Raw genomic sequence first — 16060 nt, forward strand, 5'->3', positions numbered from 1 at the left:
ATATAACAGCTACTTTAGTATTTGAGATCACACAACCAAAAAAAAACACTGCTTTTAATTTTTGTTACCCCCCTAAAAGTGTATCTAGTGGATATATTATATATATCCATAGCAAGTTTATTCTTTGATTCTTTAATTTGTTCCATTAGTTTAGTTTAATAGTGGCCATAAAATTTAAATAAAATGAAAGAACAAATATATACAACAGTGTCCATGATTTAATTACACACCACCTTATTAAGTAATCTAAATTATTTACAGCCTTTTTTCAGAAAAAATGTGCTAAATTAAAATAAAATAAAAAAACTAAATAGTCTCTTTCTCTCCCAACTCACTTCCTGTATGAAATACTGTCCTGTGTCAAAATACTTTAATAAATCTTACAAATAATAATAATTTTTAACATCTTAATAATAAAAACAATTTAGATTAAAAATTGTGTTTATAAATATTAATGATAATTTGATTCTTAATTCACTTAATACATTTAAGTGTAAAAAAAAAAAATGCTATAGCACTTAAGATCTATGTACTCCAAATCAGAGTTCATGGTGTTTGAGTCAGTGGTGTGAAAAGGTTAAGTACCTGCCAGTGAGGTTAGCGACCCTGAACTCAGCATGCAAGACCTGATCGTGAACTGCTACTGAGCAGAAACACTCCACAGATCTCCTGTAACATTAGTGGAAAGGTCAAGAGTGGAAAAATGTCAAAAAACATCATCTTCCGACACCATTTGACCCAACGCATCGGGAGTCACTTTAAAAGGTCACAAATATTTTGCGTTTGCTGACAGCACCACACGTGCGATTCACAGGTTTGTTTATTAATCACATATTCTCTAAAAGATCAAAAAAGGAGTCGCGTGTGGTGATAAAGCGACTCGCAGCTGTAAATAATCCCCACGCTTGTCAACAATGTGCTATCTTGTTAATCTGACGTTACACTTCCTTCCAGTGATCCCCAGTGGGCAGGTGAGGTATCATAGCCTGGTGCCAGGGATCGGTTCGTTTTTGACCTGAAATTAATTTAAGATTAAGCAAGCTAGATAGGTAGCAGGGATGAAGGGATGCTGAGGGGGCAGGGCTGTCTGCCGATCTGTCACAGCTCCACGCCTGGATGCTCAAGTTCATATTAGCAGTGACGAGACGAAGGGGTGACACGTCCCAGCCCGCAGGGTCCGACGCAGACACACACACACAAGCACACACACACACACACAATCCACATAAATCTACTTAAACATCCCTAAAATGTTGAAAGGGTCAATTTCAGGGTGCTATTGTGATTCATTGGGATGAACCGAATCAATTACATTGACCCTTACTGGACAACTCATTTACACAGATATGCAAGTAAAAAAATCAGGTGGGTGAAGCAGCTGGGATCTTGCGTTCAGGAATAAGGGAGCAGTGCACACAAGCGTGCTCACACACAGACACACACATATCATAATGGTTCACAAACAGCTCGGTTGATGGATAGAGGGTGGCAGAAAGCGATGCCTGAGCATGACAAGATTGAACTTTGGGACATCTCAGCACTCGACAGCTTCAACAAGAAGAGGGCAGCAGGCGGTCACCAGGGGCATTGCTGCGGTCACCGGGGAATGACACGGTATAGGAGAGGGATCTGGAGATGGAGAGGAGAAACGGAGGGAGGGAAGAGAGAAGGCATCACAATGTCACTGTACCGCCAGGCCATGTCACTTGTGATCAGCATTGGATGTAATTTTCTGAGCAATTAGAGCACTTATATTCAGAGATCTGGCTGGCAAACAGGAGGTCCTATAGCAGCCACTCAGTAACACAGGCCAGACACACACACACGCACACACACATTTAGATATCTATTTGGAAGTATTTAAATAAATGAAAATAAAAATAATAACAATTAAATTACTTATATTATATAACAGTTAAAAATGATTAAAAACAAATTAACCATAATGCAAACAGAAAAACGTACAATTATTAAAAAAGAAAACAAGAAATAGTATTATTTTACTATTAAATGATAGATAGATAGATAGATAGATAGATAGATAGATAGATAGATAGATAGATAGATAGATAGATAGATAGATAGATAGATCTATGCTTTAATATCTGTCTTAGAATATTATAATCAACGGTGTAACATATTTTTAGTGCTTAGTTTTTCTTACTTATTATCAGTCAATCATACGTTTCCTTCCATTTTTCACACCCTCCTTACACACCTCTGTGTGAAAGCTAATATTTTCATCTGATTTATTTCTCATCTGTCAGTCAATGACAAGTACGTGAAGGCTTATTATGCACTTCAGTTGACTTTATAAAACTTTATTAATCTCTAATGTGCTGGTTGTTTAACGGACCTGTATAGAGGTGATGCTGGTCAGTAGCTGACAGTAAATGTGGGTTGGCTCTGTGGAAACACTGAGCAAGGTGGTGGTGGATGTGTTGTCGGTGGGGTTACTGGTTTTGTCACCACAAAAGGTGTTTTTTCTCCACCTCCACCCAAGTGGGGTCTCTAGAATAATGGCAAACCCCCAGTGTGTCTTCCCCCACTTTCCAGATTTGTTTATTGATATGACTGAATGAACAGGCAACGTTCCATCTCTGTCATTACCCACTGCATACAACTTATCCGCTTTTGCTGGGGCAACAAATTACTCATCTTTGTTTAATTCTTGCAAAACATAACTGTTAATCAACAATAACTATTACACCTCCTCATTCCAAAGTCCAACTGGACAAATCAGTTTTTCTTTAAGGTTTTATTTTCATGTACATCAATGTACTGTATATTTATATCAAAATGTATATAAAAGATCTAATGAGGTTATTAGATTATCATTGTGTTTAAAAAAAAAAAGTATTCAATGTTTTATTATGCTTGTTAATGCCAGAGGAATTTTGGGGGGAAAAAGGTAACTGGTAACCTTTAATTTCACGATTCAGATTTTTTTCTTCACAATTTGGATATTAAAGAAGAGGTCTGAATTGTATAAACTTGATATAAACTTGCAGTTGTGTGAAACAAAAAGTCAGAATTATGAGATAAAAAACATGCATGATGTAAACTAAGAATTGCGAGAAATAAATCGCAATAATAATAAACATAATTTATGGAATGATCATTATAGAAAATTTGTAATGAACCAATGTAGTGTTTAATTAGAAAATAACGTTAAAAAACAGCATAAAATTAATAAAACACGACTAAGTCACAGTGGGTGCGAGGACAGGAAGGGCTGATATAAAATAAAACAGGAAACACAATTAAAGTATTTAGTATACTAAAATATACTGTTTGTGAAGAGTGTGAGAGTTTATAAGAAAACGGGGTGATTAAAAGGTTAAAAGATTTCCTTTCTCCGAATACACACTTCCACACTAAACCCTGTCAAGTTTGTGATTCCTACATGCCCGATTAAGTCAGAAGACACCAGCAGGGAAGATTTGGAGATGTCTTCTGCTATCAGCTGTAATGTCTAAAGATCTCTGAGCCTCTATCCAGCCGCATTCATTCAGGCTGAGACCTTCATAGAGACTTAACATCTACTGGACCAGAGGGTGTCGGGCCATGTCTGCCACCGTGTTACTGACACATGTCTTTTCTGGTCCTGGGCTCATATTCCCCTCTTCATCTGGCCCGTCTACTCCTGTTGAAAGAACCCACATCAGCAGCTATCCTACTGCCTGAGCCGAGAGACACTCAGAAGGGGCAAAAGGATTTGTCATATTCAGAGTTAACACTCACATGCACATATAAAAAGATGAAATGACAAGAACACATTAAAGGCCTCAGTCACAGATAGGGATACACGGGGAAATTAGATGCTGCATTAACAAAATGAATGGCAAACAAGTCAGAATATAATATTTAATCTCAATATTTTAAATCTCAAGAGAATTAAAAAAATAAAAAAAAAAAGTACATTTTTAATCAGCAACCAAACAATAAATTGATTAAAAGTGACTTTTACATTGATATAAAAAATGTTGTTCTATTTATTAAATAATTCAGAAATTTATTTCAATATTGATTTGATTTCAATAATTACTTCTGAGGAATCATTTTGCAGGAATGAAAAAAGTTAATATATAATAGAAAACATTTATTGATTTTAATATATTTCACAATATTTTTGTGTTTTGAAATGCAGCCTTGGTGACCGTAAGAAACGTCTTTCAAATGCATCAAAACGTTTTAAGGGTAGTATGCATTAATTATTAATAATACAAAAGAATATGTGCATACTGTAAATAAATATAAATGCATGAACTCGCCAAGAAAATGAAGGAAGGAACTCTACAGCTTGTTTCCTCTGTCTAGCCACATTGATATCAATAGACACTTTATTCTATTCCCCACCAGCAACCGTTAGTCTGTTTATTCAGTTTGTCTATATTTCTCTCTTTATTTTTTCTCACTTCCTCTCTGTCCCCAGCATTCTCTCTTTAATTCTCGTCTTATAGGCTATGTCCTCCCACCGTTCTCTTCCCCTCTCGCTTATATCTTGTCCTCTCTCTTCGTCCTCCCATCTGGACTGATAGTGGTTGTGATGGCTGGGGTGTGAGGCGCTGCCTGGGTCCAGTTCCATTCTGGTCTCACCCACACCATGTGTACCATAGGTGCGTGAAGTATAAATACCGCGAGCCCCGTGGCCATGCTCATCCCAGCAGGACCCTCTCTGGCCCTCTGCCCCCCTCCCTGCTCCCCTTCAGTTTTTCTGTCCCTAATTAGGATCTTGGGCTCGTTAGGGCCTGAGACCCTCAGGCCTGCTGATACAAAGTTGATTCTATCTGACGTAACAAGTCAATGCTAAGGGGATGGATGCTAATTTTAATTAATAGAACGTAAGGGTCAGTTTGTGCTAAAATGCTGGAGAGTGTAGCGAACAAATTACCAAGAGGTAAACCACAACAACAATCACCATCAAAATGAAATGCCCAGAACAGAGACCAAAATGCATCAGTCCTCGAGTTTGTGACCTTTTGGCAACAGAAGACTTGGAGGAACCTGTTGATGACCCTATATAATTCTCACTGTACATAAACTGCATGATTTTACAAATGGTAGTTTGTGAAAAGATATATAAGACTAAAAATTAATGAAATCGAATGCAACATAAAATACAAAAAAAACAGTGTGTTTATTTACATGTGTGCATCTTATAATAATGTGTTTTCAGAGCACCTTAGTTCGAAATACATGCTGTTTCTCATTCTCATGCAAAGCAGTTTTTTTTATGAAACCGATTCAAACTAAAGTTGTTATTTACAGAAAGCCGGGACATCCACCCTACTTCTCATATTTCTCCCTTGCTTACAAGAATGTGCATGCAGACTGCACTGGTTTCAAGTAGTGATACGTTTTTCAAAATGTCTCAGCTAAAGATGCAGCCAAAAGGTGCTAATGGTGCATCCCTGTGCAATTTTGTGGGCAAAAAAAAATCTGTTGTCTATTGTCAATAAAAATATATAAAGTACAGTTCACACACAAGATACTCTTTTCCCTGTCGAAGAAGAGACCAGGAAACTCTTTTTTAAAGCACAAGTTCTTTTTTATTGAGAACTTGCCTGCAGTCATCAAGAAGTCTAATTAAGAAGTCTAATTAAGACAGTGTTACGTTGTAGTTTATATACATTTAGGGGCAGTGCTTAGGAATGGAGGCAAATCGCTTTGGGTGAAGCCTCAAAAGAAAGCATGCAAATAAAGTATTCATGTATAACAACCTTCCCTAATTACACCAGTTCTAATCCAATAAGCATAACTACTTAAATACTGCAGCAGAGGCATCAAGAGCCATTTCAAACAAAAGGGCAGAGTCTCAGTAATTTGCCCCATTTGACTTAAAATAAGAGGACTGGCAGGAACTTCTTGCTACAAACTTTGCTTGAGAGAATCATCTGTCTGATCTGATCATCTGTCACAATTTACAAAAAACACAATGTATCTTACTTTATTTGTTTATGTTATGCTATGTCAGAACACAGGTTCAGCATATTTTAAAGATCTTAATCTTAATAAATTTGTAATCTGCTAAAGGAAATATTTTACCCTCAAGCGAAACTGCTAAGATTAAAAATGAAAATAACTCAAGTATGACCACAAAAAGTCAAATATAAATGTGATTATATGACTGTGTCAGTGAAAACTGAGACAAATGTTAAAATGTTGCAGTGAATAACACGGAAGTCAAACAAATGATCATCATTTTCATTTTTAGATGGACTATCCCTTTAAATACATTGCATGCTGATCATTCAAGGAAACAGTTTACTCAAAAATAATTTTCTAGAGTTATTTCAAACCTGCATTTATCATTTATGTGGTACACAAAGTGTCATTTTTTTAAGACATGCATTCATTTTTGGGTGAACCATTATTTTAAGCAAAACGGTTAAGATCATTTTCCCCCTCATCTCCCCATGCAGCTGATGAAACTTGCGTGATGAATGTGAGAAGACCGTTAGTATGTGTTCCTATCAGAGCCAGAGTAACGGAGCGGCACTGTGAGAGCCAGATGACTGTCTCTACATGTGGAGAGACCCAGCTGTGGCATCCTCGAGTGCCCTGCCGTAACTTCAATCTCAATGATGCCAAATAGACCTCTTAACCTAATAATGTTATTGTTTTGTATCCTATATGAACTGAGATGCTTTATAGGTTATAGCGCGCACCCACTGAGAAGCGATCTGAGCTTTAGTGATATTAATTAATTTGTGTATATTCATTGGTAAACAATGTGCCATAAAGGGTGAAGGTCAACCCCTGACCTTTAACATCTCCTCCCTAGTGCGCACCTCACACCCTACCTGTGTCTTTTTTTAAAGCGTGCTTAACATTTGCTCTGTATTCTACTCGCCCGTATCTTAATCACTGTTTCCTCAACATGTCCCTCTTTGCTCTCCACTGTCTGTGCATGTAACACCCTCCCCCTCTTTTTTCTGACCTAGATTTAGCAGTTGATCCGGACTGGAAGGTTAACCCCTAGAGGGAGCACCTTGTCAGCCCTCCGCCCCATCAGTTCACACACAAAGGGCACCCTTTGTCACTTCATATTTCCAGGCTTTCCTGTCGGCTCCATTGTAATGGTCAGTCTGCCATCAGGCCTCAGTCTCACCTTTGGCCCAAGCACAGGTATTGAAATCCTCCCATAGTCAAGATTTGAAATGAACGGCCTGCCGTTAAGAGATTATGGTGAATGTGATTTTTTTTACGACACAATTCATTTGTCATTATTGTAGGCAATTTGTTGGAGCATATATATGTTTTGGTTCTCTTTGCTCAAAAAGAAATAACGTCCAACTAAAAAGATCTATACATATTCAATTGTTTCATTTCTGTGTGTACTGGAGGGACTGAGGTATACTGCAATACTGTCATACCGGTTTTGAGTCAGACCTTATTCAATGTATTCACCCACCTTGAAAGTGAAAATGTGATCATTTCAGACATTCTGATTAGCAGTACAGTTTTAAAGTTTTTGCACCAAGTCTCTTGTGCTTATTTATTTGATCATAATTACAGTATACAGTACTTTAAATGTTGCTACAAAATATATTTAACATTTTATAACAAATATGATTTATTCCTATGAATTCTTAGCAGCCGTTACCCCAGTCTTCACTTTCACATGAGAAGAACTTTGAATTAACTTTCGACCAGTTTAATGTTTTATTGCTTAGTATGTGGTAACACTTTATTTCTATAGTCCACCTTAGATATTCTACTAACAGTAAGTAACTTTGCAACCATGTGTCAACTAGCAGTCATTAATACTTTATTTTGATGGCTCCACAACATACTGACCATGAGAAAATTTCCAAGTATGTGTCAACTTATTCTACTAAGCCTAAACCTACCCTAACAGCCTACTCTGAGAGTTAGTAGACATGTAGTTGCAAATGAATGAAAATTGGTTTATATGTAGTTCACATGTAGTTACAAAGTTACTTATAGTTAATAGAATGTGGACTATGAAAATAAAGTGTAACATGATATATTACTGAACCCAAACCCTAGACAAACTACCTCGAAATTCAACCTCAATCGGGACAATTTCACAAGTGTTTTTGCAAAAAGAAAAAAAAATCAAAATTGCCCTTTACCCATGATACCCATGTGGCTGTGAAAATGCTATGAAATCACTGAAATATGTACCTATTGTTAGGTTGAATAAGGACTTTTCTGTTCGCAACACACAGATCTCTCTCATCTTTTCACCTCTACTGAACTAGCGTATGGAGCCACTTTCAGAACAGCATTAAAAAGTAGCCTGCTCGCCGCGTATGTAACACACAGCGTGAGTGAGTGAGTGAGTGGTGCCAGGGTGCGAGTGCTAGTGACAGGAGGAGAGCTTAGGTTGGTTATGGCCCTCCCAGGGGTCAGCACCCATCATGCACCGGACCCTAATGCTGCTGATGAGAGAAAGACCACCCTGCAGTCCTGCAGTCCCTCGAGGAGTGGGCATTCAGCATCAACATAACCTGAGCCGACAGACACAAACACACACAAAACCAAGAACATGTGCACTCACATACACACGGACAAGAATCTGACACATACAGACACAAACACACAAAAACACACACATATCTAAACACACACTGCAAGATTAGTACAACATTACGCGGCACAGACACACAGGTTTCTCACTAAAGAAATTTATTTTATGACCACACACACACCTGCACTGACAATTCAAAATGACACCCCTACATATTACTATTTTCCACATTTTAGAACAGTAAAAGGCATTTAAAATATAAAGTAGCACACATGAAAGTACGTAGTGACTAAAATATTATGTAACAATTTCTGAAATAAAGTTTAGCAAAGAAATGTGAATGTGCAATATTAAATATTTACAAAATAATTAATTATTTTAATATTATTATGTTTTTTATTTTAGTTTTAAATTAATTTTATTTTAGTTAAGACATTTGGAAATAACAATAACAATATATACAGAAACACACAATATATATTTAGAAAATAAATATTCCTCCGAGGATCGCCACCTTAACGTGGTGGAGGGGTTTGAGTGCCTGAATGACCCTAGGAGCTAGGTTGTCCGGGGCTATATGCCCCTGGTAGGGTCTCCCATGGCAAACAGGTCCTAGGTGACAAGCCAGACAAAGAGCGGTCCATGATACCCTTATGGAAAAGACCTGGAATGGAGTCGCGACGTCGCCCGGTATGGCGCGAGCCGGGCCCCGCCATGGAGCCAGGCCTGGGGCCGGGCCGGCATGCGAGCGCCTGGTGGCGGGTCTTGCCCCACGGGACCCGGCCGGGCTCAGCCCGAAACAGCGGCGTGGGGCCATCCCCCCGTGGGCCCACCACCTGCAGGAGGGACCGTAAGGGGCCGGTGCCTTGTGGTTTGGGTAGCAGTCGAAGGCGGGGACCTCGACAACCCAACCCCTGGACTCAGAATCTAGTTTTAGGGACATGGAACGTCACCTCTCTGGGGGGGAAGGAGCCTGAGTTGTTGCGTGAGGTTGAGAGATACCGGCTAGAGATAGTCGGGCTCACCTCCACGCACTGCTTGGACTCTGGAACCCATCTTCTCGAAGGGGCTGGACTCTTCACTACTCTGGTGTTGCCCGCAGGAGAGGCGGCAGGCTGGTGTGGGCTTGCTCATAGCTCCCCAGCTTAGCCGCCATGTGTTGGAGTTTAACCCGGTGGACAAGAGGTCGCCTCCCTGCGACTTCGGGTTGGGGGAGGACTCTCACTGTCATTTGTGCCACGGGCCGAATGGCAGTGTAGAGTACCCGGCCTTCTTGGAGTCCTTGGGAGGGGTGCTGGAAAGTGCTCCAACCGGGACTCTATCGTCCTGCTGGGGACTTCAACGCTCACGTTGGTGATGCTAGTGACACCTGGAGGGGCGTGATTGGGAGGAACGGCCCCCCCGATCTAAACCTGAGTGGTGTTCTGTTGTTGGAATTCTGTGCTAGGCACGGTCTGTCCATAACGAACACCATGTTCAAGCATAAGGGTGTCCACCAGTACACCTGGCATCAGGACACCCTAGGGCGGAGGTCGATGATCGACTTTGTGGTTGTATCATCTGATCTCCGCCGCATGTCTTGGACACTCGGGTGAAGAGAGGGGCGGAGCTGTCAACTGATCACCACCTGGTGGTGAGTTGGATCCGTTGGCGGGGGAGGAGGCCGGACAGACTTGGCAGGCCCAAACGTACCGTGAGGGTCTGTTGGGAACGTTTGGCAGAGACCCTGTCAGAGATCTTCAACTCCCGCCTCGGCAGAACTTTGACGGATCGAGGAGGCTGGAGACATTGAGTCCGAATGGACTATGTTCTCTACCTCTTTGGTCGACGCAGCCGTCCGGAGCTGTGGCCGTAAAGTCTCCGGTGCGTGTCGTGGCGGCAACCCCCGAACCCGATGGTGGACACCGGAAGTAAGGGATGCCGTCAAGCTGAAGAAGGAGTCCTATCGGGCATGGTTGGCGAGGACCCCTGAAGCAGCTGACAGGTACCGTGGGCCAAGCGGACTGCTGCCCGGGTGGTTGTGCGGGCAAAAACTCGGGTCTGGGAGGAGTTCGGGGAGGCCATGGAAAATGACTATCGAACGGCCTCAAAGAGGTTCTGGCAAACCGTCCGACGCCTCAGAAAGGGAAAGCAGTGCCCTGCCAACACCGTATATAGTGCTGATGGGAACCTGCTAACCTCGACTGGGGATATTGTGGGGCGGTGGAAGGAATACTTTGAGGACCTCCTCAATCCCGTCAACACGTCTTCCACTGAGGGAGCAGAGGCCGGGGATCCGGGGGGGGACTCGACCATTACCCTAGCTGAGGTCACTGAGGTGGTTGAGAAGCTCCTCTGTGGCAAGGCACCAGGGGGTGGGCGAGATCCGCCCGGAATACCTCAGGTCTCTGGATGTTGTGGGGCTGTCTTGGCTGACACGCCTCTGCAGCATCGCGTGTGGACGCGGGGAAAGTGCCTCTGGACTGGCAGACGGGGGTGGTGGTTCCTCTTTTCAAGAAGGGGGACCGGAGGGTGTGCTCCAACTATAGGGGGATCACACTTCTCAGCCTCCCTGGGAAAGTCTATGCCAGGGTACTGGAGAGGAGAATCCGCCCGATAGTTGAACCTCGGCTTCAAGAGGAACAATGCGGGTTTCGCCCTGGACGTGGAACACTGGACCAGCTCTATACCCTCTCCAGGATGCTGGAGGGTTCTGGGAGTTTGCCCAACCAGTCTACATGTGTTTTGTGGATTTGGAGAAGGCATTCGACCGGGTTCCTCGTGGTGTCCTGTGGGGTGCTCTGGGAATATGGGGTAAGGGGCCCTTTGCTAAGGGCTGTCCGATCCCTGTATGATCAGAGCAGGAGCTTGTCTCGCATTGCCGGCATTAAGTCAGACTTGTTTCCAGTGCATGTTGGACTCCGACAGGGCTGCCCTTTGTCACCGGTCCTGTTCATTATTTTTATGGACAGGATTTCTAGGCGCAGTCAGGGGCCGGAGGGGTCTGGTTTGGTGACCACAGGATAGCTTCTCTGCTTTTTGCTGATGATGTTGTTCTGTTGGCTGCATCTGGCCAAGACCTACAGTGTGTGCTGGGGCGGTTTGCAGCTGAGTGTGAAGCGGCAGGGATGAAAATCAGCACCTCCAAGTCTGAGGCCTTGGTCCTCAGTCGGACAAGGGTGGCTTGCCCCCTTCAGGTTGGTGGGGAGCTCCTGCCCCAGGTGGAGGAGTTTAAGTATCTTGGGGTCTCGTTCACGAGTGAGGGAAGGATGGAACGAGAGATTGACAGGCGGATCGGTGCAGCTTCTGCAGTAATGCAGTCGCTGTACTGGTCTGTCATGGTGAAAAAAGAGCTGAGCCGCAAGGCGAAGCTCTCGATTACCATCGTCGATCTTCGTTCCTACTCTCACCTATGGTCATGAGCTTTGGGTCATGACCGAAAGAATGAGATCCCGGATACAAGCGGTCGAAATGAGTTTCCTTCGTAGGGTGGCTGGGCGCTCCCTTAGAGATAGGGTGAGGAGTTCAGTCACTCGGGAGGAGCTCGGAGTAGACCCGCTGCTCCTCCACATCGAGAGAGGCCAGCTGAGGTGGCTCGGGCATCTGTTCCGGATGCCTCCCGGACGCCTCCCAAGGGAGGTGTTCGGGCATGTCCCACCGGGAAGAGGCCCCGGGAAGACCTAGGACACGCTGGAGAGACTATGTCTCTCGGCTGGCCTGGGAGCGCCTCGGTGTCCCCCCGGAAGAGCTGGAGGAAGTGTCTGGGGAGAGGGAAGTCTGGGCATCCCTGCTTAGACTATTGCCCCCGCGACCCGGCCCCGGATAAGCGGAAGAAAAGAAGAAGAAGAAGAAAATAAATATTTACACATATATATATATATATATATATATATATATGTGTGTATATATATATATATATAAAATATAAACATTATATTTTTTTTTCTTACATATATACATGCATGTGTGTGTATTTATAAATACATAATAAATATACACAGTATGCACATGTATTGTGTAAACACTGCCTTAATTTCTTTTATGTGATTAATCATGATTGTTGCCCAGCACAAATAAATTCAGCAATCATTATTATTTTATTTTTATATTAACATTATCACTCTAAACATCCTTTGTAAAGACATGTAAACATTTATTAACATATTTGACATATAAAACATATAAAATATATGTCATATACTTTTTGAGAAACAAATTCAGAAAAGCGTGTCTCAGTTTTTGACTCATATTGTACAAAGAAAAAGTTTGTCACTAAGACACAAACTGAAAGATCTTGCTCATCATAAGCAAGACATCAGATTCACTCATGCACTTGTCAGCACTGTCTGTGAACATGCCCATGGAGCTTGCAGTCTGGTCTCAAGCAAACTAACAGCCCTCAAATTAGCACAGTCTTTCCTCACCTTCCCTCAACACAGCTGCCGTGTGTTAAGCAGAAGGATGCAGACTCCCTGCCAGCGCTTTCTTCAGGTGTGCTGTACATCTGAGGTGCTGCAAAACACACCTCCGTCGGAATTCCCATGAGGATCTGCAAATATATCACGTCAAAGCAGCAACAGAACACTTAATTAGACCGATCAGCTCATCAAGTGTGATTAAAGGCCTCACATAACTGACATTTACTTCAATAAAAAATGCCTTTGTTTTTGTTTCTGCTTCGTCTTGTTAACCTACAGTGGATCTTTTAATTGCTAATAGACTGATTTCTCCAGAAACATCTGACCTGGGATTATGGGCGATTAAAAAAATATATACTTGAAGTATATACATTTATATATACCCATATATTTTGTAAATAATTTATAATTAAAAATATCATGATATATTTCATTTTATATGTATAATCAGTGATGTTGCACACTGTTGCAACATTTTTGGAGTATATTTTACAAGAACTTCCATAGTCTCTGGTTTAGAATTTCATATTTATTTTGATGTGTTTACTTTTAACAGCAATTCTGAGTCAAAACTACACCGACATTTTTTCAGTATAATATCTTTCATAATCCTTTATATGAAACAAAACCTACTTACTACACACACACACACACACACACACACACACACACACACACACATATATATATATATATATATATATATATATATATATATATATATATATATATATATATATAAAACATTACATTACATTATTTTTCTAATGCATAATTATAATGATAATAATAGAATAGATTAGAAATATTACTACTACAATATTATAATATAGTACATTTATTTTTACTATTATGATGTCTTACTGACAGTACTTTCTATGATGGTCAAACCTGCAATGTGTTAGGCATCAAAGGTCATTCTGTCTGATGGTACTTCTCAGTATTCCATCCATCAGCAATACAATATCATGATTGCATCACCTTTTATTCTCATAAACAACAATGGAGTTCTTGGGAAAGGCTGCTCTACAGCATAATTTAAAAGTAAAACCAAGGCAGTTGACCTGACAAGTTCGGCACTGAATATTGACCCAGCATGCCTGTACTTATCACTACCCCGTAGGATCCTTTAACAGGGTCTTGACCCTCTTAATTTACACCCGCTGCCAAACAGTCTGCCAGAAGCAAGCATTTTAACCTCCTGAACCCTGCATTACAAGAAATACATGACTGGTGCTTTCTCTTAAGCATGATCATATAATAGACAAAATTACGAAAATATATAAAACACTGAATTTGACAAATAACCAAAAAATGACCCTCAAAAAATAATGTGTGTGCGAGCTGCTTATTGATCATGACACGCAGTAAGGTGTCAATGGAAAATTGGCCGCATCACTATTGCAACCCTAATTAGGCTTGCTTACGAGACAAGAAAGGCAAGCGTGTGTGTGTTTGTGTGTTGTAAAGCAGAGTAGCTGAAGGGGTTAGCAGGCAGGGGAGCTGAAAGGAAACACCGTCGTGTTGATCTTTAGGAATGCAGCATGCCAGAGGCCTGGCTCGGCTGGCACCAAACCCAAATACCTTGCCCACCCCTCTTCCTGTGCCTGTTCCCTTTCTTCCTCGTCTCTCCAGAGACCCAGTGCTACACTCCTTCTCCCGAACCGCTGCCCCCCAACCCCTGTGAAATGGGAGAGCCCTCGTCTCCACTTCCTCTGACAAGATCAGCAGCCACCCTCCCCCCAGCAGCATTCCTGCCCCGGCGTTGCTGTTGCTGGCCGGCTGTCACAACTGGCCGGCCAGAATAGCTCTGTGACGTCTGCTGAGTTACTAGAAAATTGAACTCTCCCAAGAACCCCGGGAACAAGGATACGTAAACGGACAAAATGTATCTGTCCACTCGTGGTCGTGCAGTCTCTGACACAGACACAGCTGTCCAGGTGCACTAGGGTCAAAATACACACGGAGACACATATGCTCGGTGTTACATGATGATTCGGTGGCGTTTCTACTTTAATTAGGGGAGAAGGTTGTGAGTTTAGTCTTGACCACCTTCATTTCTATCTATGAGTATGTAATACATGCAATGTACCCTTTTCACAAGACTGTGAAGACGCTTTAACGGTCATCAGCATTTTAAACCCTTGAAAGATTTTTAGATTTTGATTAAATGTTTGCACATTTATAATACTATCATTTGTATTTTATGACCTTTGCACCAAATTGCGAAAAAACGAGTTAAAGTTAATGCGAGGGTGTTTCTAGTGCAGCGTCTGATGCAGTGTTTCTAAATTTGACATAGTTCTCTCTTCTGACCGCAGTCTGTTTCTTTTTCCTTTTTTTTGAAAGTAATGAAAACACTACCTTGGAGTTTTTCTTTTGTTATTTGAGCAAATGGCAATGCAAAAACTATTTTGGTGGTATTTTCTTATTCACTGCTGTCAAAGTTTACCCAGCTGCTGAGAAACATTATTCAAATGTGAAAAAGGAATATGCTATTTTTTAATAAGAGGACATACCAAATTCTAAGACAAAATTATAAGGTTTGTGATACCCTCAAACTCTAAATGTCGAGCTAGATGTCATGAAAAAGCATATAAATAGTATGCCAAATAAATAAATTTAAACTTGTGGTATTGATTCACAAAAATGGACCTTGGAGTATATATATGACACAGTGTTTGGATTGCATATAATGTGCACTTTTTGCAAGCATATGATCTTAAATTTGTTAAATACATATGAAACTAAATTTGTTGGTGAGCATATGATACATAGTTTTCGCATGCATATGATATGCATCTAACCCACAACCCTCCTACCCATCACATAGCATGTATTTGCCAAAGTCCATTTTGAGTATCAAATTTCATAGTTTTTCATTTGCCGTTGTTCTTTAGAATGAAAAATAATGGAAAGTAGGGATCTGATCAAAAGGGATCTGGTTTGATTCATGTTTTGCTGTCTAATTAATGACAGGGGTAATTAATTATAAGTTAATTATAATAATATGCTTCTTGCATATTGTAATGAGCGTGAATGTTTAATATTAAATTTACTTTAAGTTTACTTGCACTGTAAAAAAAGTTGTAAATAATACATATTGGTGTACATTTTATAATTAAATATTATTTATTTATTTATTTATTATTTATACCTCAAA

General features: G+C 41.0%; 1 long non-coding RNA gene across 1 annotated transcript in view; it reads right to left on the reverse strand.

Moving 5' to 3' along the window:
- LOC122355629 overlaps nucleotides 1-16060 on the reverse strand; it is a 25587-nt gene continuing 9527 nt past the window's right edge. The window contains exons 2-3 of the long non-coding RNA XR_006252231.1: nucleotides 12904-13028; nucleotides 1-1629 (exon numbers count right to left, since the gene is read on the reverse strand). This is a non-coding gene — a long non-coding RNA (uncharacterized LOC122355629). The remainder of the gene's footprint in view (nucleotides 1630-12903; nucleotides 13029-16060) is intronic.

Source organism: Puntigrus tetrazona, chromosome 12, assembly GCF_018831695.1.
Source record: "Puntigrus tetrazona isolate hp1 chromosome 12, ASM1883169v1, whole genome shotgun sequence".
Lineage (NCBI taxonomy): Eukaryota > Metazoa > Chordata > Actinopteri > Cypriniformes > Cyprinidae > Puntigrus > Puntigrus tetrazona.